The 17,526-nt window shown below is 31.5% G+C and overlaps 1 long non-coding RNA gene across 1 annotated transcript; it reads right to left on the minus strand.

Moving 5' to 3' along the window:
• Nucleotides 1-277: 277 nt before the first annotated feature.
• On the minus strand, nucleotides 278-1,331 carry LOC140048660 (uncharacterized). The gene is made up of 3 exons (XR_011845106.1): nucleotides 1,279-1,331; nucleotides 502-698; nucleotides 278-310 (listed from the first exon to the last, which is right to left on the minus strand). It is a non-coding gene; the product is annotated as an uncharacterized lncRNA (long non-coding RNA).
• Nucleotides 1,332-17,526: the final 16,195 nt, after the last annotated feature.

The following is a 17,526-nucleotide window of genomic DNA, read 5'->3' on the forward strand; positions in this document are numbered from 1 at the left end:
TCTGCATAAAAAATGAGCATCAACATTATTATATTTTCAAAATGTTAACAACTATTTCTTGTAGCAGATAATGATAATATATGGATAATTCATAGGAAAATAAGTTCCAGCCAAAGGTTTGCTTTATTATGCATAAAAATAGGATAAACAATTTTGAAATTCTATGCTCAAATGGACAATGTATATTTAAAGAGCAACTTGACCAATTGAGTTATTATGTAATGTCAATGTAAAGTTGAAACAACATTTGAATTTACCAGTCAAGATGTCAGCATCCTGTCGCATGTTGAATATTATAACATATTGACACCTGGAAAAATAGTTGATTGAGGAAATATTTAATAAAGAAAAGAGGTATATTTATAAATTACTGTAACAATTGTTTGTTTCGACAGTTATTTTATACTAACATTGTTCTTTAATATGAAGTACAAACACACATTTCATTGTTTGGAGTGTGTATTAAACTTTCTAAAGAGGTGGTTATGATTATTTACCTACCCTGTTTAATTCAATGTCTACCAGGTATGGCCTAACAACACTGTGCGATATTATTTTGCTTCTTTTTTTTTCACTGCCATGGTCTACAAAAAACTTGTAGTCATGATTGTAGGCCTTGAGATGTCTACAGGCTTGAGGAACATTGTTGGTTCTGATGTCATCTTGATTACAAAAACAATAGATGCAACTGTACTTTCCTTTAAAAATAAATCAATTTTTTAATCTACAGTACTTCAGTTTTGTGTCCAAACAAATCCAAACAAGAGAGCTAATAGTCAAAATATTAAAACATTATTATACAAATGTATTACTATTAAGGCCTAGCCTAGGCTGTGACTGTCACTCAGTCACACCAGCTAGCCTAAAAATGCACCAGGAAAGCAATAATTATTATTATAAACACATGCCATTAATTTTTTGGTAACAGTTATAATGATTAAATTTAGGATTAGGGTAATTAAAGGTTTAACTATTACGAATTTTCTATGTTTCGGCCTAGCTTTATTCTAGGCCCACATTACCGTCACGGTCATCGCGGGCGTCAACGCACTTTCTAAGCCTATCGCCAAACCGTTTTCTCGCCGACAACAATAACAATGTATAAAGGGGTTGCAAAATATGCGAGTTTTACTAAAAACTGAACCAGGCTATATTAACAAAACTAGTATTATTTTGTTTATATAATAATGATGGACTATATTCTAGTTCGTTCTTTTTCTAAAAAAATTAATTATATCCACAAAAAAAGTAAAGAATACAATGATATTTTCTACTTACGATTGTTTACCATTTCTTTACACAGTTTATCTTGACTTCCTGGTTTATGTGCTGGAGATTATTTCAGTAAATTGGACAATATCGTGGTTTATTTATTAATTTATAGTAAAGAAACAATAAAATATTTATTTTTTAATTGAACATACACTTTTTTTAATCATTTAGTTTTGTATAAAATGTTTTACTACATAAAAACTCACGATAGCGAAATTTAATTTGGCGTTCGCGAAATAATGGTTTGTAAACAAAAATTATATGTCCGCGCGACTCGGGAGAGCCTCGTCTGCTAACACTGAGGGCGCTTGACTTTTTCTGATATCTTAACACTAGTTGAAACAGCTGTGCGCGAAATCCGTCATCTCGATTTCATATCTCAATTCACAACGGACATACGCCATGTGAGTGGAAAAGCTAATGCAGCAGCTGATGCATTGTCGCGAATCGAACTTAATACTTTCAGTCACAACACAACTAACATTGTTGATTTTAGTCTTATTGCTGCTGCACAAAAGAATGACGATGAATTGCACAAGCTACTTGAATCACCGTCTTCACTACAATTTCAAAACTTTCCAATTCCAACTTCTGACTCTACAATTCTTTGTGATATTTCCAAAGGCAATCCACGTCCATATATCCCACAAGAATTCAGACGCATAATATTTGACACTCTACATTCGCTATCACATCCTGGTATACGAGCAACACAACGTTTAATTACTGACCGTTTCGTATGGCCAGCAATCAATCATGATGTACGACGATGGTCTCAAACATGCATTCAATGTCAACGTTCCAAAGTACACCGGCACACCGTTTCGCCACTCTCTACTTTTTCTACACCTGACGCCCGTTTTGACCATGTACATATAGATATTGTTGGACCTCTCCCTCCGTCAAATGGTTTTTCTTATTTACTCACTTTTATCGATCGTTTTACTCGATGGCCCGAAGCCGTACCTATTCCGGATATCACAGCCGATACTGTCGCACACGCATTTGTCAATCGATGGATCGCTTCATTCGGAATACCTTCAACCATTACAACAGATCGAGGAAGACAATTTGAATCTGCATTATTTCATTCACTCGCCAACTTACTAGGAACTAAGCACATTCATACAACTGCATACCATCCTATTGCGAACGGACTTGTAGAACGTTTTCATCGACATTTGAAGGGTTCTCTCAAAGCACATAATGATCACACTAAATGGACAGAACATTTACCTATAGTACTTTTAGACATTCGTACAGCCCTTAAGGCTGATCTAGGTCATAGTGCTGCTGAACTTGTTTATGGCACTACTTTAAGATTACCTGGACAATTCTTTAATTCAAACTCTGAACATTGTGATTATTCTAATTATATTGATAGATTGCGTGATAATATGAGTAAACTACGTCCCACACCTACCCGCACCAACTCTAACCGTAAATCCTATATCAATCAAGAAATATTTAATTGTACCCATGTTTTTGTGCGAAGGGACTCTGTTCGAAAACCCTTACAACGTCCATATGATGGTCCATTTAAGGTATTAAGTCGAACAGACAAACACTTTGTTCTCGATCTAAATGGTCGACAGGACACAGTCAGTATTGATCGCCTAAAGGTAGCTCATTTGGATACTGATATATTTAAAAGCCAAGAGCAAACCCTCACTCCCAAGCTACAAGCATCACCCCTAGTCAAACCAACCAACCCGTCACCCATTTTGGCAACCCCTCCCCGTACTACTCGTTCTGGTAGACATGTTCATTTCCCTCAACGTTTTGTCTCGTTCTATCATTAATTCTTTCACTGGAAGGGGGCTCCTGTAGCAGACCTACCACATAGCTTTTAAACAATTCAACATTTACTTTTAATTTGATTATTTATACATCCTCTATATATCTCTTTATTTAACCTCACATTGACAGGTTACCTTCCTGTTACCTTCACTTTTCTAGCTAATGGATTTTAAGAATGTTAATGACTCTAACAGAAAACCACATTAATTCTCTTAATCCTAATTGGTCAGATGAGATGGGCCAAGCCCAATATTACCATGCACTGACCACATTATTAACACACTCTTTTCTCAACCAGCATCTTAGCTACACCGTTTATTGCTCTGTCTTATCAAATATTGTATATTGTATATTTTATCTATTTATTGAGAATCCTCACTTGATTCACTTGGAATAAATTGCATAGTTTACTGTATACATTTAGTAGTTGTTTTGTTTTACCGTTGCGCCGACAATTACTAAAGTGTAAAACGTCTCCAAATGCGATTTGAAGCTATTCTAAGCACTTTGGTGTTTTTATGTAAACAAGTTTTTTCGAAAATCACAAAATGGTGTAAAACGTCTCCAAATGCGATTTGAAGCTATTCTAAGCAATTTGGTGTTTTTATGTTAACAATTTTTTTCGAAAATCACAAATTGGTCTAAAACGTCTCCAAATGCGATTTGAAGCTATTTTAAGCACTTTGGTGTTTTTGTGTTAACAACTTTTTTAGAAAATCACAAAATGGTCTAAAACGTCTCCAAATGCGATTTGAAGCAATTCTAAGCACTTTGGTGTTTTTATGGTAACGAGTTTTTTTGAATATTGTAATGTAACGATATACTTTTATATTTAAGAAATCGACCTTTGTACCGGAATTCAAATAGGTTCACAAATTTGACCCAGAAAGTCCAGAGGAGAGTTTGTCCAGATGTTTTAATGACCATTTAGTTTATAATAGAATCCCTAAAGAAAACACTTAGCTTAACTTTGTGACTTTTCCCATCGTTAAACCAGGAGTGACTGACACTATTTAAGTACAGATTTGACAGTGTCATCCATCACAGAAATACCTTATTATACCGTTAATCACTCCCACTTAAACACCCCTGGATCAACTTAGGACCAATCGTTACCCTCACAGATGATGTAATGACATTATGCAAATGAACTGAGCCAATATACTCCTAAGTTTCAGAAGGGCCAAGACACACCTTACAGCCATTTCACGGAGCACACACCTCACAGCCACTTCTTCAGAAGCAGACCTACACACACTTCACACCTCACTGACAGCATCATTGATTGTCCGTTCCTTATCTATACTTATAGTTGTATATTGTACTGAAGTATTATACTGAATAAATAATATATGTGTTACGACAGGCAAGCGAGTCAGAGTCTTCATTAGTACCTCAACAGCAACATTATATTACATGGTGGAAGACCCAAATTTCATAAGGAACGGAGTGAGAAAACAAGAAATAAACACTTAACAAGACAACAAGACGAAGACAAAGACAAAAATAACCATATTTGTTTGAAAGGAGAGAAATTTACTTTGACTCAAAAGACAAGCTGAAATTATATTTGAATGAGATCGAGACAAGCAGAAATTTTATCAAATTATTACCATTGGATGAAGACAAAGAAGATAATCGAGGAAGACACAAAAGACAAGCTGAAATTATATTTGAATGAAATCGAGACAAGCAGAAATTTTATGAAATTATAACCATTGGATAAAGACAAAGAAGATAATCGAGGAAGACCCAAGAAGAATCAAAACAGAAGCAAGCGGACAAGAACTGTTTCGTTTAGAGACTTTCAACTTCACGCCGTTTTTTTTCGATCGTTTTTTTAACATTTACTTTTTTGAACATTGATGAACACCTTTCGCATTTTTTTGAATTCGTTGTTTGAAAATTTGAACATTGATGAGCACTTTAACATTTCTTTAATTCGTTGTTTGAACATTTAGACATTTTTGAACACTTTTTGCATTCCTTTAATTCATTTTTAATTGGATCCGAAGCATTTGGGGTAAGTCAAAGCCATTTTGATTTTTGATTTGTAACCTTGATTGAAAAGTGAGAGTTTACATATATATACACTAAAATTGTTTTTTAAATTGTTAAAATAATTGTTGAATAAACCCGCCGATAATAATAATGAGAAAATTAAGAACACCGTTAACGTAGTAAATGACGAAAACAATGTTTAATTTATCGACGAACATGATAGGACACCAACCCAATTGCAATCAGATACCCTTACACATCCAACTAAAGTAGAACCCCTTAACTTGCAACCTTACATTGACTGTGTAGAGAATAACATGGGATTAGCAGCCCCATTCCAAATGAAAGAAGAACAAATTAAGGAACAAACTAATCTAATTATGACAGCACCTAATGATTCAAATATGACATTAAACCGAGGTAGATTTAAAGCAGGACATTTCCAAGTTTTAGTTTCGTATTCTAAACCGACTTCAGCCAAACGCAACACCGATAAAACAAAACACGAATCTAATGATCGCAAATTTTGGTGGAATATTGACAGATATAACGATACAGAGAAATTGATTAAAGAGATCATTAATGATAAACAGATACCGATAAGTGGATCGCCAAAACGATTCATAAAACGTTTGTATAATGCAACAAGTTACTGATTTAATTTTTTTTGCAAGGAATTTTTTTTAATTACGACATTTGCTAAATGATAGCATAGTCTACGTATTTTTGATGAGATTTGTTTAATAATGATGTGATTTCAGTTAAAAGAGAATTGAATTTATGTTTAAGTATTGATTTTGTAACGAGTTTTTTGATAAAGATTAATTTTGAATTTTGATGATCGATATATTGAGATATTGAAAAGCCCGACAATCATTTTGTAACAAATATTTTGTTTAACCTTTGAGTCGTTAATCTCAAGCATTAATTAATTGATATACAATAACAGGAGATTTTCTTAGTACTTTTAATTGTAAATTTTTTGACATTGAGTACAAAAGTCGAATTTGTCGACCGATTGAAATCGTAATTACCTGTAAATATAAATGCTTAAATCGATAAAGTTGTGACGATAATGATATATTGTGGATAAGTTTGTGTCAACGGGACACACACATTTGTTTCTTTTAAAGTTTTAAGTGATTGAGTTTGATATTTTGATTTAGGCTAATCAGCCACAGTTTCTTGAATTTTATGTTTTGATTTGATTGATTTATGTTTGAAGACCATTAGAACGCGATGAGTTGTCGCACGATTTGATGTATGTTCAATGTAACATACTATTTTTAAGTTTTGTATTTTTATTTTCAACTGATTTATGTTTGATTTACGCGAATTTTATACCAAATTCATTTTTAATTTCATTTTTTTTAAGAGAGAGAAGAGAGAGAGTGAAAGTGATAAGGTTACACTTCAGAGTCAATGGTTTTGGCTAACTCAATTTTGCTTATATGTATAATAATGTTTTTTTCTTTTATATAACTTTAATTTTGCATGCCACTATTATAACCATTTTTATATTTTAAATAGATTTTTAAAAAAAAGGGAAACAGAGGGATGTAATATAACGATATACTTTTATATTTAAGAAATCGACCTTTGTATCGGAATTCAAATAGGTTCACAAACTTGACCCAGAAAGTCCAGAGGAGAGTTTGTCCAGATGTTTTAATGACCATTTAGTTTATAATAGAATCCCTAAAGAAAACACTTAGCTTAACTTTGTGACTTTTCCCATCGTTAAACCAGGAGTGACTGACACTATTTAAGTACAGATTTGACAGTGTCATCCATCACAGAAATACCTTATTATACCGTTAATCACTCCCACTTAAACACCCCTGGATCAACTTAGGACCAATCGTTACCCTCACAGATGATGTAATGCCATTATGCAAATGAACTGAGCCAATATACTCCCAAGTTTCAGAAGGGCCAAGACAAACCTTACAGCCATTTCACGGAGCACACACCTCACAGCCACTTCTTCAGAAGCAGACCTACACACACTTCACACCTCACTGACAGCATCATTGATTGTCCGTTCCTTATCTATACTTATAGTTGTATATTGTACTGAAGTATTATACTGAATAAATAATATATGTGTTACGACAGTCAAGCGAGTCAGAGTCTTCATTAGTACCTCAACAGCAACATTATATTACAATATCACAAAATGGTCTAAAATGTCTCCAAATGCGATTTGAAGCTTTTCTAAGCACTTTGGTGTTTTTATGGTAACGAGTTATTTCGAAAATCACAAAATGGTCTAAAACGTCTCCAAATGCGATTTGAAGCTATTCTGTACACTTTGCTGTTTTGTGTGAATAATTTTTGTCAAAATGCTCAAAATGGTCAAAAACGTTTTTAAATACTATATTAAGCTATTTTGTGCTCTTTGATGTTTTTGTGTGAAAAGTTTTATCGAAATGCTCAAAATGGTCTAAAACGGTTTCTAATGTGATTTTAAGCACTTTGATGTTTTTATGTTAACAACTTTTTTAGAAAATTACAAAATGGTGTAAAACGTCTCCAAATGCGATTTGAAGCTATTCTAAGCAATTTGGTGTTTTTATGTTAACAAGTTTTTTCGAAAATCACAAAATGGTCTAAAACGTCTCCAAATGCGATTTGAAGCTATTCTAAGCACTTTTGTGTTTTTATGTTAACAAGTTTTTTCGAAAATCACAAAATGGTATAAAACGTCTCCAAATGCGATTTGAAGCTATTCTGTACACTTTACTGTTTTTTGTGAATAATTTTTGTCGAAATGCTCAAAATGGTCAAAAACGTTTTTAAATACGATATTAAGCTATTTTGTGCTCTTTGATGTTTTTGTGTGAAAAGTTTTATCGAAATGCTCCAAATGTTCTAAAACGGTTTCTAATGTGATTTTAAGCACTTTGATGTTTTTATGTTAACGAATTTTTTCGAAAATCACAAAATGGTCTAAAATGTCTCCAAATGCGATTTCAAGCTATTCTTAGCACTTTGGTGTTTTTATGTTAACAAGTTTTTTCGAAAATCACAAAATGGTCTAAAACGTCTCCAAATGCGATTTTAAGCTATTCTAAGCAATTTGGTGTTTTTATGTTAACAAGTTTTTTCGAAAATCACAAAATGGTCTAAAACGTCTCCAAATGCGATTTGAAGCTTTTCTAAGCTTACTTTGGTGTTTTTATGTTTAGGAGTTTTTTCGAAAATCACAAAATGGTCTAAAACGTCTCCAAATTCGATTTGAAGCTATTCTAAGCACTTTGGTGTTTTTATGTTAACAACTTTTTTAGAAAATCACAAAATGGTCTAAAACGGTTTCTAATGTGATTTTAAGCACTTTGATGTTTTTATGTTAACAACTTTTTTAGAAAATCACAAAATGGTCTAAAACGTCTCCAAATGCGATTTGAAGCAATTCTAAGCACTTTGGTGTTTTTATGGTAACGAGTTTTTTTGAATATCACAAAATGGTCTAAAATGTCTCCAAATGCGATTTGAAGCTTTTCTAAGCACTTTGGTGTTTTTATGTTTACAAGTTTTTTTCGAAAATCACAAAATGGTCTAAAACGGCTCCAAATGCGATTTGAAGCTATTCTAAGCACTTTGGTGTTTTTATGTTAACAAGTTTTTTCGAAAATCACAAAATGGTCTAAAACGTCTCCAAATGCGATTTGAAGCTATTCTGTACACTTTGCTGTTTTGTGTGAATAATTTTTTGTCGAAATGCTCAAAATGGTCAAAAACGTTTTTAAAAACGATATTAAGCTATTTTGTGCTCTTTGATGTTTTTGTGTGAAAAGTTTTATCGAAATGCTCAAAATGGTCTAAAACGGTTTCTAATGTGATTTTAAGCACTTTGATGTTTTTATGTTAACGAGTTTTTTCGAAAATCACAAAATGGTCTAAAATGTCTCCAAATGCGATTTCAAGCTATTCTTAGCACTTTGGTGTTTTTATGTTTACAAGTTTTTTCGAAAATCACAAAATGGTCTAAAACGTCGCCAAATGCGATTTGAAGCACTTTGGTGTTTTTATGGTAATTTATTTCGAAAATCACAAAATTGTCTAAAACATCTCCAAATGCGATTTTAAACTATTCTAAGCACTTTGGTGTTTTTATGTTAACAAGTTTTTTCGAAAATCACAAAATGGTCTAAAATGTCTCCAAATGTGATTTGAAGCTTTTCTAAGCACTTTGGTGTTTTTATGTTTACAAGTTTTTTCGAAAATCACAAAATGGTCTAAAACGTCTCCAAATGCGATTTGAAGCTATTCTAAGCACTTTTGTGTTTTTATGTTAACAAGTTTTTTCGAAAATCACAAAATGGTCGAAAATGTCACAAAATGCGATTTGAAGCTATTCTGTACACTTTGCTGTTTTGTGTGAATAATTTTTTTCGAAAATCACAAAATGGTCGAAAATGTCACAAAATGCGATTTTAAGCTATTCTAAGCACTTTGGTGTTTTTATGTTAACAAGTTTTTTCGAAAATCACAAAATGGTCTAAAACGTCTCCAAATGCGATTTGAAGCTATTCTGTACACTTTGCTGTTTTGTGAGAATAATTTTTGTCGAAATGCTCAAAATGGTCAAAAACGTTTTTAAATACGATATTAAGCTATTTTGTGCTCTTTGATGTTTTTGTGTGAAAAGTTTTATCGAAATGCTCAAAATGGTCTAAAACGGTTTCTAATGTGATTTTAAGCACTTTGATGTTTTTATGTTAACAACTTTTTTAGAAAATTACAAAATGGTGTAAAACGTCTCCAAATGCGATTTGAAGCAATTCTAAGCACTTTGGTGTTTGGCGTTTTTAACGAGTTTTTTTGAATATCACAAAATGGTCTAAAATGTCTCCAAATGCGATTTGAAGCTTTTCTAAGCACTTTGGTGTTTTTATGTTTACAAGTTTTTTCGAAAATCACAAAATGGTCTAAAACGGCTCCAAATGCGATTTGAAGCTATTTTAAGCACTTTGCTGTTTTGTGTGAATAATTTTTGTCAAAATGCTCAAAATGGTCAAAAACGTTTTTAAATACTATATTAAGCTATTTTGTGCTCTTTGATGTTTTTGTGTGAAAAGTTTTATCGAAATGCTCAAAATGGTCTAAAACGGTTTCTAATGTGATTTTAAGCACTTTGATGTTTTTATGTTAAGAACTTTTTTAGAAAATTACAAAATGGTGTAAAACGTCTCCAAATGCGATTTGAAGCTATTCTAAGCAATTTGGTGTTTTTATGTTAACAAGTTTTTTCGAAAATCACAAAATGGTCTAAAACGTCTCCAAATGCGATCTGAAGCTATTCTAAGCACTTTTGTGTTTTTATGTTAACAAGTTTTTTCGAAAATCACAAAATGGTCTAAAATGTCTCCAAATGCGATTTGAAGCTTTTCTAAGCACTTTGGTGTTTTTATGTTTACAAGTTTTTTTCGAAAATCACAAAATGGTCTAAAACGTCTCCAAATGCGATTTGAAGCTATTCTGTACACTTTGCTGTTTTGTGTGAATAATTTTTGTCAAAATGCTCAAAATGGTCAAAAACATTTTTAAAAACTATATTAAGCTATTTTGTGTTCTTTGATGTTTTTGTGTGAAAAGTTTTTTCGAAATGCTCAAAATGGTCTAAAACGGTTTCTAATGTGATTTTAAGCACTTTGATGTTTTTATGTTAACAACTTTTTTAGAAAATTACAAAATGGTCTAAAACGTCTCCAAATGCGATTTGAAGCTATTCTAAGCACTTTGGTGTTTTTATGGTAATTTATTTCGAAAATCACAAAATGGTCTAAAACATCTCCAAATGCGATTTTAAGCTATTCTAAGCACTTTGGTGTTTTTATGTTAACAAGTTTTTTCGAAAATCACAAAAATAGTCTAAAACGTCTCCAAATGCGATTTGAAGCTATTCTAAGCACTTTGGTGTTTTTATGTTAACAAGTTTTTTCGAAAATCACAAAATGGTGTAAAACGTCTCCAAATGCGATTTGAAGCTATTGTAAGCACTTTGGTGTTTTTATGTTAACAAGTTTTTTTGAAAATCACAAAATGGTGTAAAACGTCTCCAAATGCGATTTTAAGCTATTCTAAGCAATTTGGTGTTTTTATGTTAACAAGTTTTTTCGAAAATCACAAAATGGTCTAAAACGTCTCCAAATGCGATTTGAAGCTATTCTGTACACTTTACTGTTTTTTCTGAATAATTTTTGTCGAAATGCTCAAAATGGTCAAAAACGTTTTCAAATACGATATTAAGCTATTTTGTGCTCTTTGATGTTTTTGTGTGAAAAGTTTTATCGAAATGCTTAAAATGTTCTAAAACGGTTTCTAATGTGATTTTAAGCACTTTGATGTTTTTATGTTAACGAATTTTTTCGAAAATCACAAAATGGTCTAAAATGTCTCCAAATGCGATTTCAAGCTATTCTTAGCACTTTGGTGTTTTATGTTAACAAGTTTTTTCGAAAATCACAAAATGGTCTAAAACGTCTCCAAATGCGATTTGAAGCTTTTCTAAGCTTACTTTGGTGTTTTTATGTTTAGGAGTTTTTTCGAAAATCACAAAATGGTCTAAAACGTCTCCAAATTCGATTTGAAGCTATTCTAAGCACTTTGGTGTTTTTATGTTAACAACTTTTTTAGAAAATCACAAAATGGTCTAAAACGGTTTCTAATGTGATTTTAAGCACTTTGATGTTTTTATGTTAACAACTTTTTTAGAAAATCACAAAATGGTCTAAAACGTCTCCAAATGCGATTTGAAGCAATTCTAAGCACTTTGGTGTTTTTATGGTAACGAGTTTTTTTGAATATCACAAAATGGTCTAAAATGTCTCCAAATGCGATTTGAAGCTTTTCTAAGCACTTTGGTGTTTTTATGTTTACAAGTTTTTTTCGAAAATCACAAAATGGTCTAAAACGGCTCCAAATGCGATTTGAAGCTATTCTAAGCACTTTGGTGTTTTTATGTTAACAAGTTTTTTCGAAAATCACAAAATGGTCTAAAATGTCTCCAAATGCGATTTGAAGCTTTTCTAAGCACTTTGGTGTTTTTATGTTTACAAGTTTTTTCGAAAATCACAAAATGGTCTAAAACGGCTCCAAATGCGATTTGAAGCTATTTTAAGCACTTTGGTGTTTTTGTGTAACCAAGTTTTTTCGAAAATCACAAAAGGGTCTAAAATGTCTCAAAATGCGATTTGAAGCTATTCTGTACACTTTGATGTTTTTATGTTAACAAGTTTTTCGAAAGTCACAAAATGGTCTAAAACGTCTCCAAATGCGATTTGAAGCTATTCTAAGCACTTTGGTGTTTTTATGTTAACAAGTTTTTTCGAAAATCACAAAATGCTCTAAAACGTCTCCAAATGCGATTTGAAGCTATTCTGTACACTTTACTGTTTTTTGTGAATAATTTTTGTCGAAATGCTCAAAATGGTCAAAAACGTTTTTAAATACGATATTAAGCTATTTTGTGCTCTTTGATGTTTTTGTGTGAAAAGTTTTATCGAAATGCTCCAAATGTTCTAAAACGGTTTCTAATGTGATTTTAAGCACTTTGATGTTTTTATGTTAACGAATTTTTTCGAAAATCACAAAATGGTCTAAAATGTCTCCAAATGCGATTTCAAGCTATTCTTAGCACTTTGGTGTTTTTATGTTAACAAGTTTTTTCGAAAATCACAAAATGGTCTAAAACGTCTCCAAATGCGATTTTAAGCTATTCTAAGCAATTTGGTGTTTTTATGTTAACAAGTTTTTTCGAAAATCACAAAATGGTCTAAAACGTCTCCAAATGCGATTTGAAGCTTTTCTAAGCTTACTTTGGTGTTTTTATGTTTAGGAGTTTTTTCGAAAATCACAAAATGGTCTAAAACGTCTCCAAATTCGATTTAAAGCTATTCTAAGCACTTTGGTGTTTTTATGTTAACAACTTTTTTAGAAAATCACAAAATGGTCTAAAACGGTTTCTAATGTGATTTTAAGCACTTTGATGTTTTTATGTTAACAACTTTTTTAGAAAATCACAAAATGGTCTAAAACGTCTCCAAATGCGATTTGAAGCAATTCTAAGCACTTTGGTGTTTTTATGGTAACGAGTTTTTTTGAATATCACAAAATGGTCTAAAATGTCTCCAAATGCGATTTAAAGCTTTTCTAAGCACTTTGGTGTTTTTATGTTTACAAGTTTTTTTCGAAAATCACAAAATGGTCTAAAACGGCTCCAAATGCGATTTGAAGCTATTCTAAGCACTTTGGTGTTTTTATGTTAACAAGTTTTTTCGAAAATCACAAAATGGTCTAAAACGTCTCCAAATGCGATTTGAAGCTATTCTGTACACTTTGCTGTTTTGTGTGAATAATTTTTTGTCGAAATGCTCAAAATGGTCAAAAACGTTTTTAAAAACGATATTAAGCTATTTTGTGCTCTTTGATGTTTTTGTGTGAAAAGTTTTATCGAAATGCTCAAAATGATCTAAAACGGTTTCTAATGTGATTTTAAGCACTTTGATGTTTTTATGTTAACGAGTTTTTTCGAAAATCACAAAATGGTCTAAAATGTCTCCAAATGCGATTTCAAGCTATTCTTAGCACTTTGGTGTTTTTATGTTTACAAGTTTTTTCGAAAATCACAAAATGGTCTAAAACGTCGCCAAATGCGATTTGAAGCACTTTGGTGTTTTTATGGTAATTTATTTCGAAAATCACAAAATTGTCTAAAACATCTCCAAATGCGATTTTAAACTATTCTAAGCACTTTGGTGTTTTTATGTTAACAAGTTTTTTCGAAAATCACAAAATGGTCTAAAATGTCTCCAAATGTGATTTGAAGCTTTTCTAAGCACTTTGGTGTTTTTATGTTTACAAGTTTTTTCGAAAATCACAAAATGGTCTAAAACGTCTCCAAATGCGATTTGAAGCTATTCTAAGCACTTTTGTGTTTTTATGTTAACAAGTTTTTTCGAAAATCACAAAATGGTCGAAAATGTCACAAAATGCGATTTGAAGCTATTCTGTACACTTTGCTGTTTTGTGTGAATAATTTTTTTCGAAAATCACAAAATGGTCGAAAATGTCACAAAATGCGATTTTAAGCTATTCTAAGCACTTTGGTGTTTTTATGTTAACAAGTTTTTTCGAAAATCACAAAATGGTCTAAAACGTCTCCAAATGCGATTTGAAGCTATTCTGTACACTTTGCTGTTTTGTGAGAATAATTTTTGTCGAAATGCTCAAAATGGTCAAAAACGTTTTTAAATACGATATTAAGCTATTTTGTGCTCTTTGATGTTTTTGTGTGAAAAGTTTTATCGAAATGCTCAAAATGGTCTAAAACGGTTTCTAATGTGATTTTAAGCACTTTGATGTTTTTATGTTAACAACTTTTTTAGAAAATTACAAAATGGTGTAAAACGTCTCCAAATGCGATTTGAAGCTATTCTAAGCAATTTGGTGTTTTTATGTTAACAAGTTTTTTCGAAAATCACAAAATGGTCTAAAACGTCTCCAAATGCGATTTGAAGCTATTCTAAGCACTTTTGTGTTTTTATGTTAACAAGTTTTTTCGAAAATCACAAAATGGTCTAAAATGTCTCCAAATGCGATTTTAAGGTATTCTAAGCACTTTGGTGTTTTTATGTTAACAAGTTTTTTCGAAAATCACAAAATGGTCTAAAACGTCTACAAATGCGATTTGAAGCTATTCTAAGCACTTTGGTGTTTTTATGTTAACAAGTTTTTTCGAAAATCACAAAATGGTATAAAACGTCTCCAAATGCGATTTGAAGATTTTCTAAGCACTTTGGTGTTTTTATGTTTACAAGTTTTTTCGAAAATCACAAAATGGTCTAAAACGTCTCCAAATGCGATTTGAAGCTATTCTGTACACTTTGCTGTTTTGTGTGAATAATTTTGTCAAAATGCTCAAAATGGTCAAAAACGTTTTTAAATACTATATTAAGCTATTTTGTGTTCTTTGATGTTTTTGTGTGAAAAGTTTTATCGAAATGCTCAAAATGGTCTAAAACGGTTTCTAATGAAATGATTTTAAGAACTTTGATGTTTTTATGTTAACAACTTTTTTAGAAAATCACAAAATGGTCTAAAACGTCTCCAAATGCGATTTGAAGCAATTCTAAGCACTTTGGTGTTTTTATGTTAACAAGTTTTTTCGAAAATCACAAAATGGTATAAAACCTCTCCAAATGCGATTTTAAGGTATTCTAAGCACTTTGGTGTTTTTATGTTAACAAGTTTTTTCGAAAATCACAAAATGGTCTAAAACGTCTACAAATGCGATTTGAAGCTATTCTAAGCACTTTGGTGTTTTTATGTTAACAAGTTTTTTCGAAAATCACAAAATGGTCTAAAACGTCTCCAAATGCGATTTGAAGCTATTCTGTACACTTTGCTGTTTTGTGTGAATAATTTTTGTCGAAATGCTCAAAATGGTCAAAAACGTTTTTAAAAACGATATTAAGCTATTTTGTGCTCTTTGATGTTTTTGTGTGAAAAGTTTTATCGAAATGCTCAAAATGGTCTAAAACGGTTTCTAATGTGATTTTAAGCACTTTGATGTTTTTATGTTAACGAGTTTTTTCGAAAATCACAAAATGGTCTAAAATGTCTCCAAATGCGATTTCAAGCTATTCTTAGCACTTTGGTGTTTTTATGTTAACAACTTTTTTAGAAAATTACAAAATGGTCTAAAACGTCTCCAAATGCGATTTGAAGCAATTCTAAGCACTTTGGTGTTTTTTATGTTAACAATTTTTTCGAAAATCACAAAATGGTCTAAAACGTCTCCAAAATGCGATTTGAAGCTATTCTAAGGACTTTGGTGTTTTTATGTTAACAAGTTTTTTCGAAAATCACAAAATGGTATAAAACGTCTCCAAATGCGATTTTAAGGTATTTTAAGCACTTTGATGTTTTTATGTTAACGAGTTTTTTCGAAAATCACAAAATGGTCTAAAACGTCTCCAAATGCGATTTGAAGCTATTCTAAGCACTTTGGTGTTTTTATGTTAACAAGTTTTTTCGAAAATCACAAAATGGTATAAAACGTTTCCAAATGCGATTTTAAGCTATTCTAAGCACTTTTGTGTTTTTATGTTAACAAGTTTTTTCGAAAATCACAAAATGGTCTAAAATGTCTCAAAATGCGATTTGAAGCTATTCTGTACACTTTGATGTTTTTATGTTAACAAGTTTTTCGAAAGTCACAAAATGGTCTAAAACGTCTCCAAATGCGATTTGAAGCTATTTTAAGCACTTTGGTGTTTTTGTGGAACCAAGTTTTTTCGAAAATCACAAAAGGGTCTATAATGTCTCAAAAAGCGATTTGAAGCTATTCTGTACACTTTGATGTTTTTATGTTAACAAGTTTTTTCGAAAATCACAAAATGGTCTAAAACGTCTCCAAATGCGATTTGAAGCTATTCTGTACACTTTGCTGTTTAGTGTGAATAATTTTTGTCAAAATGCTCAAAATGGTCAAAAACGTTTTTAAATACTATATTAAGCTATTTTGTGCTCTTTGATGTTTTTATGTTAACAAGTTTTTTCGAAAATCACAAAATGGTCTAAAACGTCTCCAAATGCGATTTGAAGCTATTCTAAGCACTTTGGTGTTTTTATGTTAACAAGTTTTTTCGAAAATCACAAAATGGTCTAAAACGTCTTCAAATGCGATTTGAAGCTATTCTGTACACTTTGATGTTTTGTGTGAAAAGGTTTTATCGAAATGCTCAAAATGGTCTAAAACGGTTTCTAATGTGATTTTAAGCACTTTGATGTTTTTATGTTAACAACTTTTTTAGAAAATCACAAAATGGTCTAAAACGTCTCCAAATGCGATTTGAAGCAATTATAAGCACTTTGGTGTTTTTATGGTAACGAGTTATTTCGAAAATCACAAAATGGTCTAAAACGTCTCCAAATGCGATTTTAAGAAATTCTAAGCACTTTGGTGTTTTTATGTTAACAAGTTTTTTCGAAAATCACAAAATGGTCTAAAACGTCTCCAAATGCGATTTGAAGCTATTTTAAGCACTTTGGTGTTTTTGTGTAACCAAGTTTTTTCGAAAATCACAAAATGGTCTAAAACGTCTCCAAATTCGATTTGAAGCTATTCTGTACACTTTGCTGTTTTGTGTGAATAATTTTTGTCGAAATGCTCAAAATTGTCAAAAACGTTTTAAATACGATATTAAGCTATTTTGTGCTCTTTGATGTTTTTGTGTGAAAAGTTTTATCGAAATGCTCAAAATGGTCTAAAACGGTTTCTAATGTGATTTTAAGCACTTTGGTGTTTTTATGTTAACAAGTTTTTTCGAAAATCACAAAATGGTCTAAAACGTCTCCAAATGTGATTTGAAGCTATTCTAAACACTTTGGTGTTTTTATGTTAACAAGTTTTTTCGAAAATCACAAATTGGTCTAAAACGTCTC

The sequence above is a fragment of the Antedon mediterranea genome, chromosome 1 (assembly GCF_964355755.1).
Source record: "Antedon mediterranea chromosome 1, ecAntMedi1.1, whole genome shotgun sequence".
Lineage (NCBI taxonomy): Eukaryota > Metazoa > Echinodermata > Crinoidea > Comatulida > Antedonidae > Antedon > Antedon mediterranea.